Genomic DNA, 15,943 nt, shown 5'->3' on the forward strand with positions numbered 1-15,943 from the left:
GTTCCAAGAATAATCCCAACCTTGGCACTAACAAGACGGGTCAATATACAGCCACTCTAAGAAGCCATCCATACGGCCCAAATTCACTGACCAATTCCACATTAACCGAAAACCTCCAACCCCGTTTAAACGTTATCCTACCTTTCTCACTTTTACAGAGGCCTTACCCCTCTGACCTTTTCCTCGGACCATACCGGTGTCCTCATTGAAATAGTAGCCTTAAGCCACACCCCTACCCGGGCTCATCACCAAACGCGGGGGTGACCCTCGTGAAAAACCCGACATCTCTGAATATATCTCTTGAACGTAGAGACGCCTGATCTACCCGCCCCCGCAAACTCCTGCCACCCCTACCAACCTTAATATACCTTAGGAAGCCCACCCTCTCAGTGGAAGCCTTACAACCTTAATATACCTTAGAGCCTGCCCTACCCCCTCTACCTTACCAACTTAATATACCTTAGGGCACCTTACCCCCTGACCTTACCAACCTTAATATACGCTTAGTGACTTCACCCCCTCTGACCCTTTTACCAACCTTAATATACCTTAGAGCCTCTACCCCTCTGACCTTACCAACCTTAATATACCTTGTCGAGAGCCTCTACCCCTCTGACCTTACCAACCGTTATTAATATACCTTAGAGCCTCTACACCCTCTGAACCATAACCGAACTCAGTTAATATACCTTAGCAAGCCCCCTACCCTTCTGAAACCTTACCAACCTTAATATACTTAGCGCCCTACCCTCTGACCTTACAACCTTAATATACCTATGAGCCTCTACCCCTCTGACCTTACCAACCTTAATATACCTTTAGCAGCCTCTACCCCTCCTGACCTACCAACCTTAATATACCTTAGCGCTCTACCCCTCTGACCTACAACCTTAATATACCCTTCTGACCTACCAACCTTAATATACCTTAGCGCCTCTACCCCTCTGACTTACCAACCTTAATATACCTTAGCGCCCCTACCCCTCTGACCTACCAACCTTAATCTTGATACACAGCGTCTCTACCCCTCTGACCTGACCAAACCCTTTAATAACCTTAGCCCCCTCTACCCCTCTGACCTTACCAACCTTAATATACCTTAGAGCCTCTACCCCTCTGACCTTACCAACCTTAATATACCTTAGCACCCCTACCCCTCTGACCTTACCAACCTTAACCTCTCTAGGCTAGATGGGACGCTAACGTCCCACCTGACCAACATCCAGTGAAAGTGCAGGGCACCAAATTCAAACTACAGAATTGTAAATATTTAACATTCTTGAAAATACACATGCAATATGTCAAAATAAAGCKTAACTTCTTGTTAATTCAGCCACGGTGTCAGATTTCAAAAAGGCTTTACCGTGAAAGCAAACCATGCGATTATCTGAGGATAGCACCCCATCAAACAAACACAGACAATCATATTTCATCCCGCCAGGCGTGACACAAAACTCAGAAATAACGATATAATTCATGCCCTACCTTTGAAGAGCTTCTTCTGTTGGCACTCCAATATGTTCCATAAACATCACAAATGGTCCTTTTTTTCGATTAATTCCGTCGTTATATCTCCAAAATGTCAATTTATTTGGCGCGTTTGATCCAGATTAACACCGGTTCCAACTCGCACAACGTGACTACAAAATATATGAAGTTACCTGTAATCTTTGTCCAAACATTTCAAACAACTTTCTTAATACAACTTTAGGTATTTTTTTACGTAAATAATTAATCAAATTTAAGACGGGATAAACTGTGTTCAATAGCGGATAAAAACAAAGTGGAGCGAGCTTTCAGGTTGTGCGCCCCAACCACAACAGTACACTAGACTCGACCCTCGTTCTGAACAGCCCTACTTCTTCATTACACAAAGGAAAAACATCAACCAATTTCTAAAGACTGTTGACATCCAGTGGAAGCGATAGGAACTGCAAGCAAGTGCCTTAGAAATACAGATCTACATAGAAAACTCATTGAGAACACTGTCACCTCAAACCATCCTGGATGGTTTGTCCTCGGGGTTTTGCCTGCCAAATAAGTTATGTTATGCTCACAGACATCATTCAAACCGTTTTAGAAACTTCAAAGTGTTTTCTATCCAAATCCACTAATAATATGCATATCCTAGCTTCTGGGCCTGAGTAGCAGGCAGTTTACTTTGTGCRTGAGGTTAATATACCTTAGCSCCCGAGCCTCACCTTCCTCTGTTCTATTGATTTATTGCTACTTTTCATTTCCTAAAGTGGATTGAAGATACAAGGCCATCGCAACATGGAGCTAGGAGGGGACACACACACTAACACAGCTCTAGAGTCATATTGGTGCTGTCTTTTCCAGAGATGAGAAATATATTGCATTTTGTCCAGACCCTGACCCAAAGCAAGCATGTGGAAGGAGGTTKCCCTGACTGATATCCTCCCCATTAGGAAGAGCTCCTGCCTGGTTTAGTGCTGGCTAGGATGGAGCTTTCAGGATTCACAATTAGCTGTCTTAGGGTGAGGCCCGATGGGGTGTCTGTTGATGTGGTAGGGTCTGCCTGGCTATAAGCTATACAGAGAGTACATGTGGAGGGGACACTACATGTAGGTTGTTTTAATTAATACACTGGTCATCAAGCATACAGTACCTTCCCCTTATGGCCTAGTTCAGTTTGCTTGTGTTCTGTTAGAGTATATCTTTATAATAAAGCATTTTCACATTTTCTAAATACACTTTGTGACCAAGTTTGGCAACAGTTATAACCTGGTCCAGCCTTCAAAACTCAAAACTGTTGTACTTACTTAGCTAGCTACATTGTTCATTCATTCATCTAGACTTGGCAAGCCACTGAAGTGTTTRGCAATAGTAAATATTGTGCTTGACTTTTCATTGGTAAACATCCACACTACCTCCCTGGCCTCTCTGCCGTGAAAGAGGTGTATGTGTACTTTGCAAACCAAATCCACAAGGGAGAAATGTTTTGTATCGCTCCGCATACACATGGCTCACAGCTCTCACCAGCATTCACAAACGTGACCGCACCGCACCACAATATGATTCTAGTGGCGAAGTAAATCACTTTTTACAATCTCTCTCTCTCTACTCTCCTTGATTGTGCACTGCACCGTACGGAGATAATTCCAAGTGATATTATAATCTTATTGGATTGTTTTGCATGGATAAATATTTAGAAGCGGTTAATCTAACTAAATGTAATGATGCATTGATGGGGTAATTTATTATTCAATCAGAAAGCTGAGCTGCTGTCTCCTCATCGTCTGATTACTGGAGTGTCACTGTGCCTCTCATTACCCACCGTAGGCTGCTGCAGTTCACATGATTTGAGGGAGAAATTAACATAAGAATGAAGGACCAAATCCCAAAGAAGTGTCTCGGCACACTCCGCTCCGCACTGAGGTGAAAGAGCTCCAAATGAAGTGCTGTTTATAACGGCGGAAGCGGCTTAGCGATTGTCAATAACTCATTTGGACAGTTCAATGCGGTATCATGGGCGTGATAATGGAGAGGCTGAGAACGCGAGGGGGGATTGTTGGCTATCACATCATCCTTTGCTACGCTACTCACATACACACGCACGCGCACAAACACACACACACACCCTCTGAAGGCCCTTATCCTCTTATGCCGTGGGACCGATGGGGCTGCTCCAGGCCAGACTATCTATATGCTAAGTGGCGTCTGAGCTCAGGACAAAACAATGCCGCATCAGAGCGAGAAAAAAAAGCGGCTTTTCTTATTTGGTTCCAAACTAATACAGGAGTTTGTCCATTCTGTATAAAGTACAAGTCTTTGTATGTGTGGCGACTTTGTTGTGTTTACTGCACGTCGCCCATCATCATCTTCCTTGTTTTATCATTGTACTGTCTAGTGAACAGTGGCCTCACCCATAAACCCTTTCCATACACAAACACACACAATTATTTGATAGATATTTGAATGTATAATGTTGACTGGCTGAATCTCATTGTGGTTCAACGTCTCACCCTTCCAATGCTGAAGCTGAGCTCATCCTCCTCCTGRGACTATGCTGCCATTTACACAGCACATACAGTATCTAGCTAATGGAATCTCTGAATTAGCTTCTTCTCCAGTGCTTCGCTACTATTAGCCTATGGTTATCCACGTTGACCTGTTGACCTCTCCTCTTCACTTCTGTGTAGCCTCTCTTTCTTTATCAATAAGCTGCCATGTCACACTGTACATGACCCTTTATCAAGCTATAGCTAATGKAATGATTTGTATGCTGCCTCTTCTTCACTTCTCTTCTTGACCTCTCTCTATCTGTTTTAGTACACTGATAAAAGTGCATTAGCTCATGTTCTTATCATGCCCTCGCTAATGTAATGCTGTGTGTTGCTGACTCCTTTCCTCTCTACTCCAGAGCCCAGAACATGTTCAGGCAGGCCATGCGTTCTCCTGTCATTCTGTTCCATGTGGTCCCAGCCTCCATGAAGAGCCAGTATGAGCAGCTCTCCCAGGAGGAGCTTAGCCCCCCATGTCCGAGGGGGGAGAGGGGTAACCGGGGAAGCTTCACCTCCAGCCAGGCCTCGGACCCCCAGGCCCCGCAGCCCGGGGAAAGGGGTAGTCTGGTGGTCCACGGGGGGGTGGGGTTGGACCACAACCCACAGAGGATGTCCTCCAGGTCAAGACCACACCCCATTCCCATCCCCAACATCAAACACCAGAACCATGGTCCTCTACCACAGCGTGTACCAGACCAGCGCTTCTCCACCTCGCTACCTCACAGCGGAAGCAACAACGTCTCCTCGGCCCCCTCTCCATCCCTGCAGAGGAAAGTCAGTGCCAACCCTACTGCAGGCTACTTCAAGAAAACAGGCCGGAGACTTAACATCCAGCTGAAGAAAGGTAATCACATGCAGGCATGCAGAATGCACACACGAACACAAACACAAACACACACACAAACAACCAAACACTATTATTGTGAAACTACAAATATTATTTTTKGGGGTATATTCATAGGGCTTTCAAAGGTCCTTTAATTCACTTCAATAAGAGGGGATATCTCTCAAGTGTCCGTTCTTATCCTAGCTACAGTTGAGATGAGTGTTGTGTAACTAATACTGTTAGAGACTTCAAAGTGTTGATATTTCATTGTGAAGGACTGTATCCAGCACTGCTCCACTAACTCACGTACAGGCCCAAATCTCATTTGTTCTGCATCACAGCAGCATCTTAGCTGCACACAACACTCTGGGGAGGAGAGCACTAGGGATACACATGCACACACACATACACACACGTACACACCTACACGCACACACACACACACACACACACACACATACACGCACACACTCCAAGAACCGTTTTGTCCTCCTTTGAGTGTGACAGACTTCAAAAGGTGGATGGTAGAATGAGGTATGCTGAATGCTGCTTACAAACGTCACTTCAAATCTCTCTCTCGCTCTCTCCCCGTCTTTCTCTCCCTCTCCTATTTCTCCATGTCACTCACTCACTCTTCCTTTCTTTGTTTTGGCACGTTGTTCTGCCCTAATGCCATTATCAGACTTTTCTCAGCATGTTAAAAGAAAAGGGTGAAATTAGCCCTCTCAGTCGGTGCTTGCATTCAATTCTATTAGCATTCACAGTTGGAGAAGCAAGCCGTAAAGATGCAGTTAACTACAACAGGCAGGGCACAACTGTGTGAGATATTCACAGGCCTCTGTAGCAGAAAAGCAAACCAGAAAGGTCTATTATGTCCAACACCAACACACACACACACACACACACACACTCAGTACAGGCTGTCTGATGAAGCAGATGTTGAGCGTTGAAAGGTTTCACGGGGCATAGAGAAAAAGCTTCAGGGAATACTGCCGCACGGCGAGGGCAGCAGGAGGCTTAGGCTAAAAGCAGCATGCTCTCTGGGAGCCGCCATCTCATATCGCTGCAATATATGTTCACAGAAAYCCCCAGCGTAAACAGCGGATTTGAAGGGGTTTTGTACGTGGCAATGCTACGTGGGTTTAATTCCTTGCTTATTACTGTGAGGGTTAGATGATGAATTCGACCTGCTGCTGCACCCTCTCTACACACACAGGGCCTAGTGCGCATGCATGCACGCACGCACACACACACACACACCAAAATGACTGCCCAGTGTCAGTAGTTTGGTTTATTTGTTGGGTTTAGTCCAGAGAAAGCCCAGTGCCAGGAGTTTGGTTTATTTGTTGGGTTTAGTCCAGAGAAAGCCCAGTGCCAGGAGTTTGGTTTATTTGCACTAGGCAAACCGGTTTATGTTTTAACTCAAAATGAAACCCATAATTCTTATACAAATGTCAGAATGTATTTCTTAGACAATTTAACTGGCTCGAGTGCTGAATTGTCCCACTTGTAAGCTTTCATGAACTGTTATGAGACTCGTGTGACGACAAATTACACAAGATTATGTACAACCCTTACGGAAAAACCACATGAATTTCATGTGATCACATGCGATCTTATGTGATGTTAATGTGATAACAGGTGACAACATGTAAAAGCAACATGTGATCACATGAAACTACACATTTGAGCAGGTGAAAACATGATATCGGGAAATATAATCAAGAAATGGTGCCGACAGAGATGGTCGCCTCGCTTCAGGTCCTTAGGAAACTATGCAGTTATTCGTTTTTTAATGTATTATTTCTTACATTGTTAGCCCAGAAAATCTCAAGTGTTACTACATACAGCCGGGAAGAACTATTGGATATAAAAGCAACGTCAACTTACCAACATTACGACCAGGAATACGACTTTCCCGAAGCGGATCCTTTGTTCGGACTTCCACCCTGGACATGGGATCTTACGTGTATTCCCCATGATTAATGACTCATGGTGTAATCATAACAACATACAGGAACTCAAGTCCTTTTGTTCACCTGACCTAKAATTCCTTACAATTAMATTCTGACTGCATTATCTACCAATAGAATTMTCATCGATTATAGTTACAGCCGTGTATATCCCCCCAAGCAGATACCTCGACGGCCCTGAAAGAACTTCACTGGACTCTATGTAAACTGGAAACCATATATACTGAGGCTGCATTTATTGTAGCTGGGGATTTTAACAAAGCTAATCTGAGAACAAGGCTTCCTAAATTCTATCAGCATATTGAATGTGCGACACAAGCTGGTAGCATTCTGGATCATTGCTACTCTAACTTCCACGATGCATAGAAAGCCCTCCCCCGCCCACCCTTCAGGAAATCTGACCATGACTTCATTTTTGTTGCTCCCAGCCTATAGACAGAAACTAAAACAGGAAACGCCCGTGCTCAGGTCTGTCCAACGCTGGTCTGACCAATTGGATTCCACGCTTCAAGATTGCTTCGATCACGTGGACTGGGATATGTTCCGGGTAGCCTCAGACAACAACATTGACATATACGCTAACTCGGTGAGCAAGTTTAGAAGGTAGTGTATAGGAGATGTTGTACCCACTGTGACTATTAAAACCTTCCCTAACCAGAAATCGTGGATTAATGGCAGCATTCGGGCAAAACTGAAAGCGCAAACCTCCGCTTTTAATCATGGCAAGGCGACTGGAAACATGACCGAATACAAACACTGTAGCTATTCCCTCCGCAAGGCAATCAAACAAGCAAAGCGTCAGTATAGAGACAAAGTAGAGTCGCAATTCAAAGGCTCAAATACGAGACGTATGTGGCAGGGTCTACAGTCAATCACCGATTACAAAAAGAAAAACCAGCCCCGTCGCGGACATCGACGTCTTCCTCCYAGACAAATTAAACAACTTCTTTGCTCGCTTTGAGGACAATACAGTGCCACTGACACGGCCTGCTACCAAAGCCTGTGGGCTCTGCTTCACCGTGGCCAACGTGAGTAAAACATTTAAATGTGTTGACCCTCGCAAGGCTGCCGGCCCAGACGGCATCCCTAGCCACGTCCTCGGAGCATGTGTAGACCAGCTGGCTGGTGCGTTTACGGACATATTCAATCAATCCCTATCCCAGTCTGCTGTCCCCACATGCTTCAAGATGGCCACCATTGTTCCTGTTCCCAAAAAAGCTAAGGTATCTRAACTAAATGACTTCTGTCATCATGAAGTGCTTTGAGAGACTAGTCAAGGATCATATCACCTCCACCTTACCTGCCACCCTAGACCCGCTACAATTTGCTTACCGCCCCAATAGGTCCACTGACGACGCAATCGCCATCACTCTGCCCTATCCCATCTGGACAAAAAGAATACCTATGTAAGAATGCTGTTCATTGACTACAGCTCAGCAGTTAACACCATAGTACCCTCCAAACTCGTCATTAAGCTCGAGACCCTGGGTCTCGACCCCGCCCTGTGCAACTGGGTACAACAGCGCCTCTTTAACCTCAGGAGGCTGAAGAAATTTGGCTTGTTACCTAAAACCCTCAYAACGTTTACAGATACACAATCGAGAGCATCCTGTTGGGCTGTATCACCGCCTGGTACGGYAACTGCTCCACCCACAACCGCAAGGCTYTCCAGATGGTAGTGTGGTCTGCGCAGCGCATCACCGGGGGCAAACTACCTGCCCTCCAGGACACCTACAGCACCCGATGTCACAGGAAGGCCAAAAAGATAATCAAGGACAACAACCACCCGAGCCACTGMMTGTTCACCCCGCTATCATCCAGAAGGCGAGGTCAGTACAGGTGCATCAAAGGTATTGGTATTGGAGTGGCCATCACAAAGCCCTGACCTCAATTCTATAGCAAATGTGTGGGCAGAACTGAAAAAGTGTGCTAGCAAGGAGGCCTACAAACCTGACTGAGTTACACCAGATCTGTCTGGAGGAATGGGCCAAAACTCATCCAACTTATTGTGGGAATCTTGTGGAAGGCTACCCAAAACGTTTGACCCGAGTTAAACAATTTTAAGGCAATGCTACCAAATACTAATTGAGTGTATGTAAACTTCTGACCCACTGGGATTGTAATGAAAGAAGCAAATGCTGAAATAAATAATTMTCTCTATTATTATTCTGACATTTCACATTCTTAAAATAAAGTGRTGATCCTAACTGACCKAAGACAGAGAATTTTACTTGGATTAAATGTCAGGAATTGTGAAAAACAGAGTTGAAATGTATTTCAGGTGTATGTAAACTTCCGACTTCAACTGTATGTACTRTATTTTATATAATCTTCTGCATCTTGCCTATGCCGCACGGCCATCGCTCATCCATATATTCATATGTACATATTCTTATTCATCCCTTTACATTTGTGTGTATAAGTTAGTCGATGTGAATTTGTTTGATTACATGTTAGATATCACTGCACTGTCGGAACTAGAAGCACACGCATTTCGCTACACTCGCATTAACATCTGCTGACCATGTGTATGTGACCAATAAAATTTGATTTGATGTGAACATGGGGATGCAAAATTTWGAATTGTGATACCAATGATCTGCACGTGACAACATTTACATGTTTTTCACTTGTAAAATTGCTAATTATATTTTTACAATTCAATTCCACATCTGAGTTCGATTTTCACATATGAATAATTTTTCACCCGTGAAAGTGCAAATTCCACATGTGAAAGTGAGCTTTTACATGTGAATGTTTTTCACATGAGGTGAAAGCATGTGTAAAAATGTGAACTCTAAATGTAATACATACGAACATATGGTTTCACATGTAAAAAACTGACCTCGCATGTCTCTTTTGTTTTAACATGAACATTTCAGCTCAACATGTGAAAACAGCTATTTCACATGTGAAAATATGATTTCTGCAAATTAACTGTCCATTTGCAGAGTATTCAGAGACCATTTCCAATTTGTCCATTATTTATTAATTTGTGTGTTTTGATTCCTCCATGAGGGGAGGGGGAGAGRGAGAGGCAGCCGGAGAGGCAGAGGGAAAGGGAGAGAGAGACCCCCCATCCTTCCTTGCTGGGAAATTAGCAAAAGTGTCTTAATCAAATAATGCAGCCAAAAGGACAGACCGACGCAGCCCATTAAGACTCATTCTACGTCTCCTCATGTTTGCTACATAAGTGGCTTATCGGATACGGGATTCAGACTTAACCCAATGAGYCGAACCATATCGCCGGTGTGTTTTGCACTTCTAACCCCTTTTAAACATTGTGGGAGACAATGGCTGATCCYGAAGGGGCCTGGTCTTTTATACAAATATATCTGTAGTGCCCGAATGGTTTGARCTACAAACTATTAAAAGCTATCKATGAAAAGCTGAGACATTTTGCTCTGTCATGCTCACAAGCTACGCAAGAGCCATTAGAAGGTAAGGGGTTCTTCTACACAGATCATAGAATGTCCCTGGACATAGTGTCTATAATACTRTAATAAGCTCACATAGTTGCTGTCACAAACTCCACACAGTTGTCACTGACTAGTTGGATATTCGTTTCGCAGTGAGCAAGCTATTTCTGTACTCAATGCGTTCATATACATTTTTTATCAGGTATTTTCTTTGGCGGACCTCATTTTTTTTTATTGACGTCTCAATGAAACTCATGAATGCAACTGTTTGTCAATTTCTCGTGAAAATAAAATGGTAAATCACTTAATTGTGAGGCTTAATATAAGTGCTGYATATGCAGATAACGTCAGATAAATGAAAAGCCTATTTTTGCTGGGATCTCAGGACTGGTAGTGTTAATCCAAAAAGCTTCTATTACCCCAAATAAAGACGTCAGTATGCTAGTTAATTACAGCCAGTGCTATTAGAGAGAGATGCATTCTGCTAATTGCCTGAATGGAAGCCCTTAACGATGGGATCTTAGAATGTAGAGTTTGATTCGGCTAAGTAGACTGATTGGAGAAGTTGAATGGATTGGAATTGCCAGAACAGAAGGGTAGAGGATAGTGGTCTTCACAGACCAGCTGATTCAGACTATGCCCTAGGTTCTATAAAGGCAATAAAGATCCATTCTGGATGCAACCAATTCCACTACTGTACGTACACACTGAGGATCCCAGACAGCAGTAGGGGCAGCTGCCGTATTAGCAGACACCGGCTACTAGTGCAGAAAGGATCTTAGTTAGTCTAACTGGGATGTGCCTATCTATCCATTTCGTTTACATAACTCTATAATAAGTAAAGAGCGTTCTTCCTGCTGTATTGGCAGGAAGGAAATAACCTCAGTATATTCAATGACTTAACTTTGTTGACACCTCTCTGTCAGCAACATTCGCATGTTGTGGTGTGTGCCCTTCTTTGTTCCAAGATCTATATCTTCATTTCTGAATATAGAATACACCCAAAGTTTTCTGGTGTAGTGTTTTCTTGCGCTTCATCTTAGTGCTAGTGAGGCAAAACAACACGCTATGCACACACACACACACACCACACACACACACACCACACACACACACACACACACACAACACACACACACACACACACACACACACACACACACACACACACACACACACACACACACACACAAACACACAACACCACACAACCACACGTTGTCCCTCGGTATCAACCAGCGAGACACTGAAGAGAGGAGAAAATAGGTCATGATGAGCGATCAGACAGTGAATGGCAGGCCAGTAAAATGAACAATCTCTTCAACAAGAATACTAATCACTCTACTGTCAGGAAGGCTTCAACTAACAACACACCCGCCACCCTGCCGGTTACACATATTAATGGATAACTTGTTTACCAGGGAGGGACACATCTCACTGACTCACTGAGTGGAACCATTCTTCCCCATCTGAAAGTGGAAATGTCATTCATATCCTTACTGGCATTTGGCAATGCTTTTGGTTGCTTCCTAAATGACATCCTATTCCCTTTATCGTGCACTACTTTTGACCAGGGCCCACTACTTCTGACCAATCCTTTATTGGGAAGACAGTGTAGGGTTGGTCGGTCGATAAGGTCAGTGTTGATATTCCCTTTTGTAGGCTATTATTGAATTTCCCTGCCTTCCCCGTCTGGCAATTTATATGATGTGTCCCAAATGGCACCATATTCCCTACATAGTGCACATTTATAGGGCTCTGATCAAAAGTAGTACGCTACATAGGGAATATGGTGCCATTTGGGACACATATATAGTCATTTAAAACCGTATAAAGGCCATTGTCAGAACTTGGGAGGAAACATCTTTACAGAACTATGATGCCTGAACCCTTAACATTGTTTTCTAACATTTAGTAATGTTTTCGCATAGCAAACTTTATTTGGTCTGATATGTGGTGTATCCAAAGAATCTAAWTATGTGTTATGGGTGAAGGCAGAGGATCCTCTCACCCCATTGCTGACCATTATCTTTGTCTAATGCCTGTGGACACTCCACAGAAAGGGAGAATAAAGACTGCACACAAACCGACAGAAACCTTTACTCTGCATGCTGCTATTCTTGTCTGCAACCAGTTTTAAATTCAAGCATGTCACATCTGTGGTCCCGCTGTCCTTACACACACATGTATAAAGTACACATTTATCACAAACACMCAATTTTGGTTAAAAGATTTTACTTATATTTAGACACTTTGGAGATTTCATGCTTATTTTGTATGTTGAACCACAACCTAAGCTGCACGCCCATTCTTTCCCCAATAGAAGACCGTGCATGCAAACCAATACATTTGAGATTACTTATTAAGTACTGTAGTTTGACAGGTTTGACATGATGGTCAAAGCCATAAATAAAAGTTGTCCTTCCATATTTGGTTCCTGATGCGCTTTTAGATTTATTTTATATATTATTTTATTGAACCTTTTATTTAACTAGGCAAGTCAGTTAAGTACAAATTCTTATTTACAATGACGGTCTACCCCGGCCAAACCCTAACCTGGACGACGCTGGGCCAATTGTGCGCCGCCCTATGGGACTCCCAAKCATGGCCGGTTGTGATACAGCCTGGAATCGAACCAGGGTATGTAGTGATGCCTCTAGCACTGAGATGCAGTCTCTTAGACTACTGCGCCACTCGGGAATCCATAATAAAAGGGGGCATAAAAACCAGGTCCTTCACTCCTGCAATCAGTTCATGTTTGGTGTATTATTTTCCTMYTGCAGGTCCTGAGGGTCTTGGATTCAGCATCACATCACGTGACGTCCCCATAGGAGGCTCCGCCCCCATCTATGTCAAGAACATCCTGGCTCGGGGTGCTGCTATCCAAGATGGCCGCCTGAAGGCTGGCGACCAGCTGCAAGAGGTGAGAGGCAGAATTAATGAAGTCTCTTTCTTCTGGCTATTTCTTCCTCCTAMTTTACCCCTTCCTCTTCATAACACTTGTCATGCTCCAACCCTTACGTTGTCCTCTTCCTTCCATAGATTTAGAATGTTGTTCTGAGACATCCAATCAACATTGTTTTATGTGATATGGAATAAAACACCTTTAAGCCTTTATGTCCTATGTCATTCATGATTGTTGTGTCTACGCCAATGCCATTACCGGATATGTTTAAGACACAAAGGCTGATTGAATGGGCTTTGCTACTGAAAAGAGTCTTATAGGGATACTTTGATATTTTAGCAATGAGGCCCTTTATCTACTTCCCCAGAATAAAAAAAAAACAATTACTAGGCAAGTAAGTTTATAACAAATTCTTATTTACAATGACGGCCTACACCGGCCAAACCCGGACGACGCTGGGCCAATTGTGCACCGCCCTATGGGACTCCCAATCACGGCAGGTTGTGATACAGCCTGGATTCGAACCAGGGTGTCTGTAGTGACGCCTCTAGCCTTCAGGTGAACTTGTGGATAACATTTTTGTCTCTGCGTGCAGTTTGAAAGAAGTTGCTAACTAGCATAATTGTGAACTAGCGTTAGCGCAATGACTGAGTCTATGAATATCTGCTGGCATGCTTCTAGTCATTGCGCTAACGCTAATTAGCATTGGCTTGCGAAACTACCTCTAATTTCCTTCATACTGGACACAGAGACATAAAAAGGGTATCTACGAGTTAATCTGACTCTGGGGAAGTACATAAAGCGCCTTGTTGGCAAAATTCCGAAGTATCCCTTCAAATCACAGAGTGGAGTACCTGTAGGGCTGTTTACCTTGGGCTCTGAGTGGCTAAACATAGGGAAATGAACGTAATAATCTTGTGTCAACAGTCCAATCAGAATGACATGAAAATCATAGACTATGTAATTGGAAAATGTCCGCTCTTAGAAATACCCCATATTTATAGATGTCAGGCAGTCACAGCTCCTCTATGAAAACAGAGAATGATTATGTGTAGAATGGAATTAGTAATTGTTTCAAGACAGTACAAGGCAGTTGCACATGGTAAACAACAAGTTAGTAACATGATATTAATCATCCCCTATATCTACCTGTTTTGTGTGTGTGTGTGTTGTGTGTGTGTGTGTGTGTGTGTGTGTGTGTGTGTGTGTGTGTGTGTGTGTGTCCAGGTGAATGGGGTAGACCTGAATGGGAGGAGTCAAGAGGAGGTGGTAGCTCTACTCAGGGTCACCCCCATGGGAGGAACAGTCAGTCTGCTAGTCCTACGCCAAGAGGACTCCTATCTCCCTAGAGAAGTGGTAAGTTAATCAAATGTCAAATTTACTCACATCACCAATCACTTGTCCACACCATCGCTACCCCTACCCTACTTTTCACACCTCTGATATGGAAGTAGCCCATAGTAATGGAGTCTTCAGCCGTATTAGGGCTATCCACACTCCCATCAACACCAGCTCAATGTTATCCCTTTGTCTGTGACCTTCTGTCTTGAACCTCATCATCAGTACCATAGGGATCCACATGAACTTGCTCCAGACTTATCCCTCCYACCCCACACACAGCTCAAACACTTCCCCGGCCCTGGGCCTGGCCAGCAGGCTCCCTTTGTTTTGAGGAAGGGCTGATTTAAGGYAGGTCAGGGGCACGTCTCTGTGTGTTTGTCTGTCTAGTGTTTTGTCAGGTAAACAGTATTATCCTGCCTCTCCTCCCCTGTCTGTCCTCTGATCATGCAGCCATTATAGAGCCCAGTCCCCTTAGGATCACCAGTAGATATGGGWTGCGTACACAATGGCACCTTATTCCCTACATAGTGCACTACTTTTCACCAGTACCTGTTGGACCATGGTCAAARGTAGTGCACTGTGTAGGGAATAGGGTTCCATTTGGGACGCAATAGATTTGGACTGGCCCTTCATCCAAGTCACATTAACACAGACCTTATCCAGGGGTTGGCTTGTCTACCACTCTCCTATCTGACACTGGATACACATAATCTCTCAGACCCACACATGGGATACCATACATGCACACACATACACACGCTCGCACGCACGCACGCACGCACGCACACACACACACACACACACACACTTTTATGTAAGCAGTTCTGGGGTGACTTTCCCTGTCTGGCAACAGATGGTGAGGATAGTAAGGATAGTGTCCTGCCCTCCTCCACCCTCCATTCAGCAGGTCTGACAGTCTCCCTGTCATCTGAGTGGCCTGGCAGACACAAGGGTTTAGGCTTTAACCCTAACTTTACCCTAAAGCACTCAATCTGTCTCTGTGTTTACCCTAACTCTATCCTCTATATTATTCGTAGCCGTCTATTTACCACCACATACCGATGATGGCACTAAGACTACACTCAACCAGCTATATAAGGCCATAAGCAAACAATAAAATGTTCATCCAGAAGCCGCGCTCCCTGTGGCCGGGGACTTTAATGGAGGGAAACTTAAATCGGTTTTACCTCATTTCTACCAGCACGTCACATGTGCCACCAGAGGAAAAACAACTCTAGACCACCTTTACTCCACACACAGAGAGGCGTGCCAAGCTCTCCCTCGCCCCCTTCATTTGGCAAATCTGACCATAATTATATCCTCCTGATTCCTGCTTTCAAGCAAAAACTAAAGCAGGAAGTACCAGTGACTCGTTCAATACGGAAGTGGTCAGATGATGCGGATGCTACGCTACAGGACTGTTTTGCTAGCACAGACTGGAATATGTTCCGGGA

The 15,943-nt window shown here is 44.1% G+C and overlaps 1 long non-coding RNA gene and 1 pseudogene across 1 annotated transcript; one reads left to right on the forward strand and one right to left on the reverse strand.

The window, feature by feature from the left end:
- LOC111973562 (partitioning defective 3 homolog) overlaps positions 1–15,943 on the forward strand; it is an 807,950-nt pseudogene that overhangs the window by 312,852 nt on the left and 479,155 nt on the right.
- LOC139028698 (uncharacterized) lies at positions 531–1,204 on the reverse strand. The gene is made up of 3 exons (XR_011480942.1): positions 1,071–1,204; positions 765–816; positions 531–580 (listed from the first exon to the last, which is right to left on the reverse strand). It is a non-coding gene; the product is annotated as an uncharacterized lncRNA (long non-coding RNA).

This window comes from Salvelinus sp. IW2-2015, linkage group LG14 (genome assembly GCF_002910315.2).
Source record: "Salvelinus sp. IW2-2015 linkage group LG14, ASM291031v2, whole genome shotgun sequence".
NCBI lineage: Eukaryota > Metazoa > Chordata > Actinopteri > Salmoniformes > Salmonidae > Salvelinus > Salvelinus sp. IW2-2015.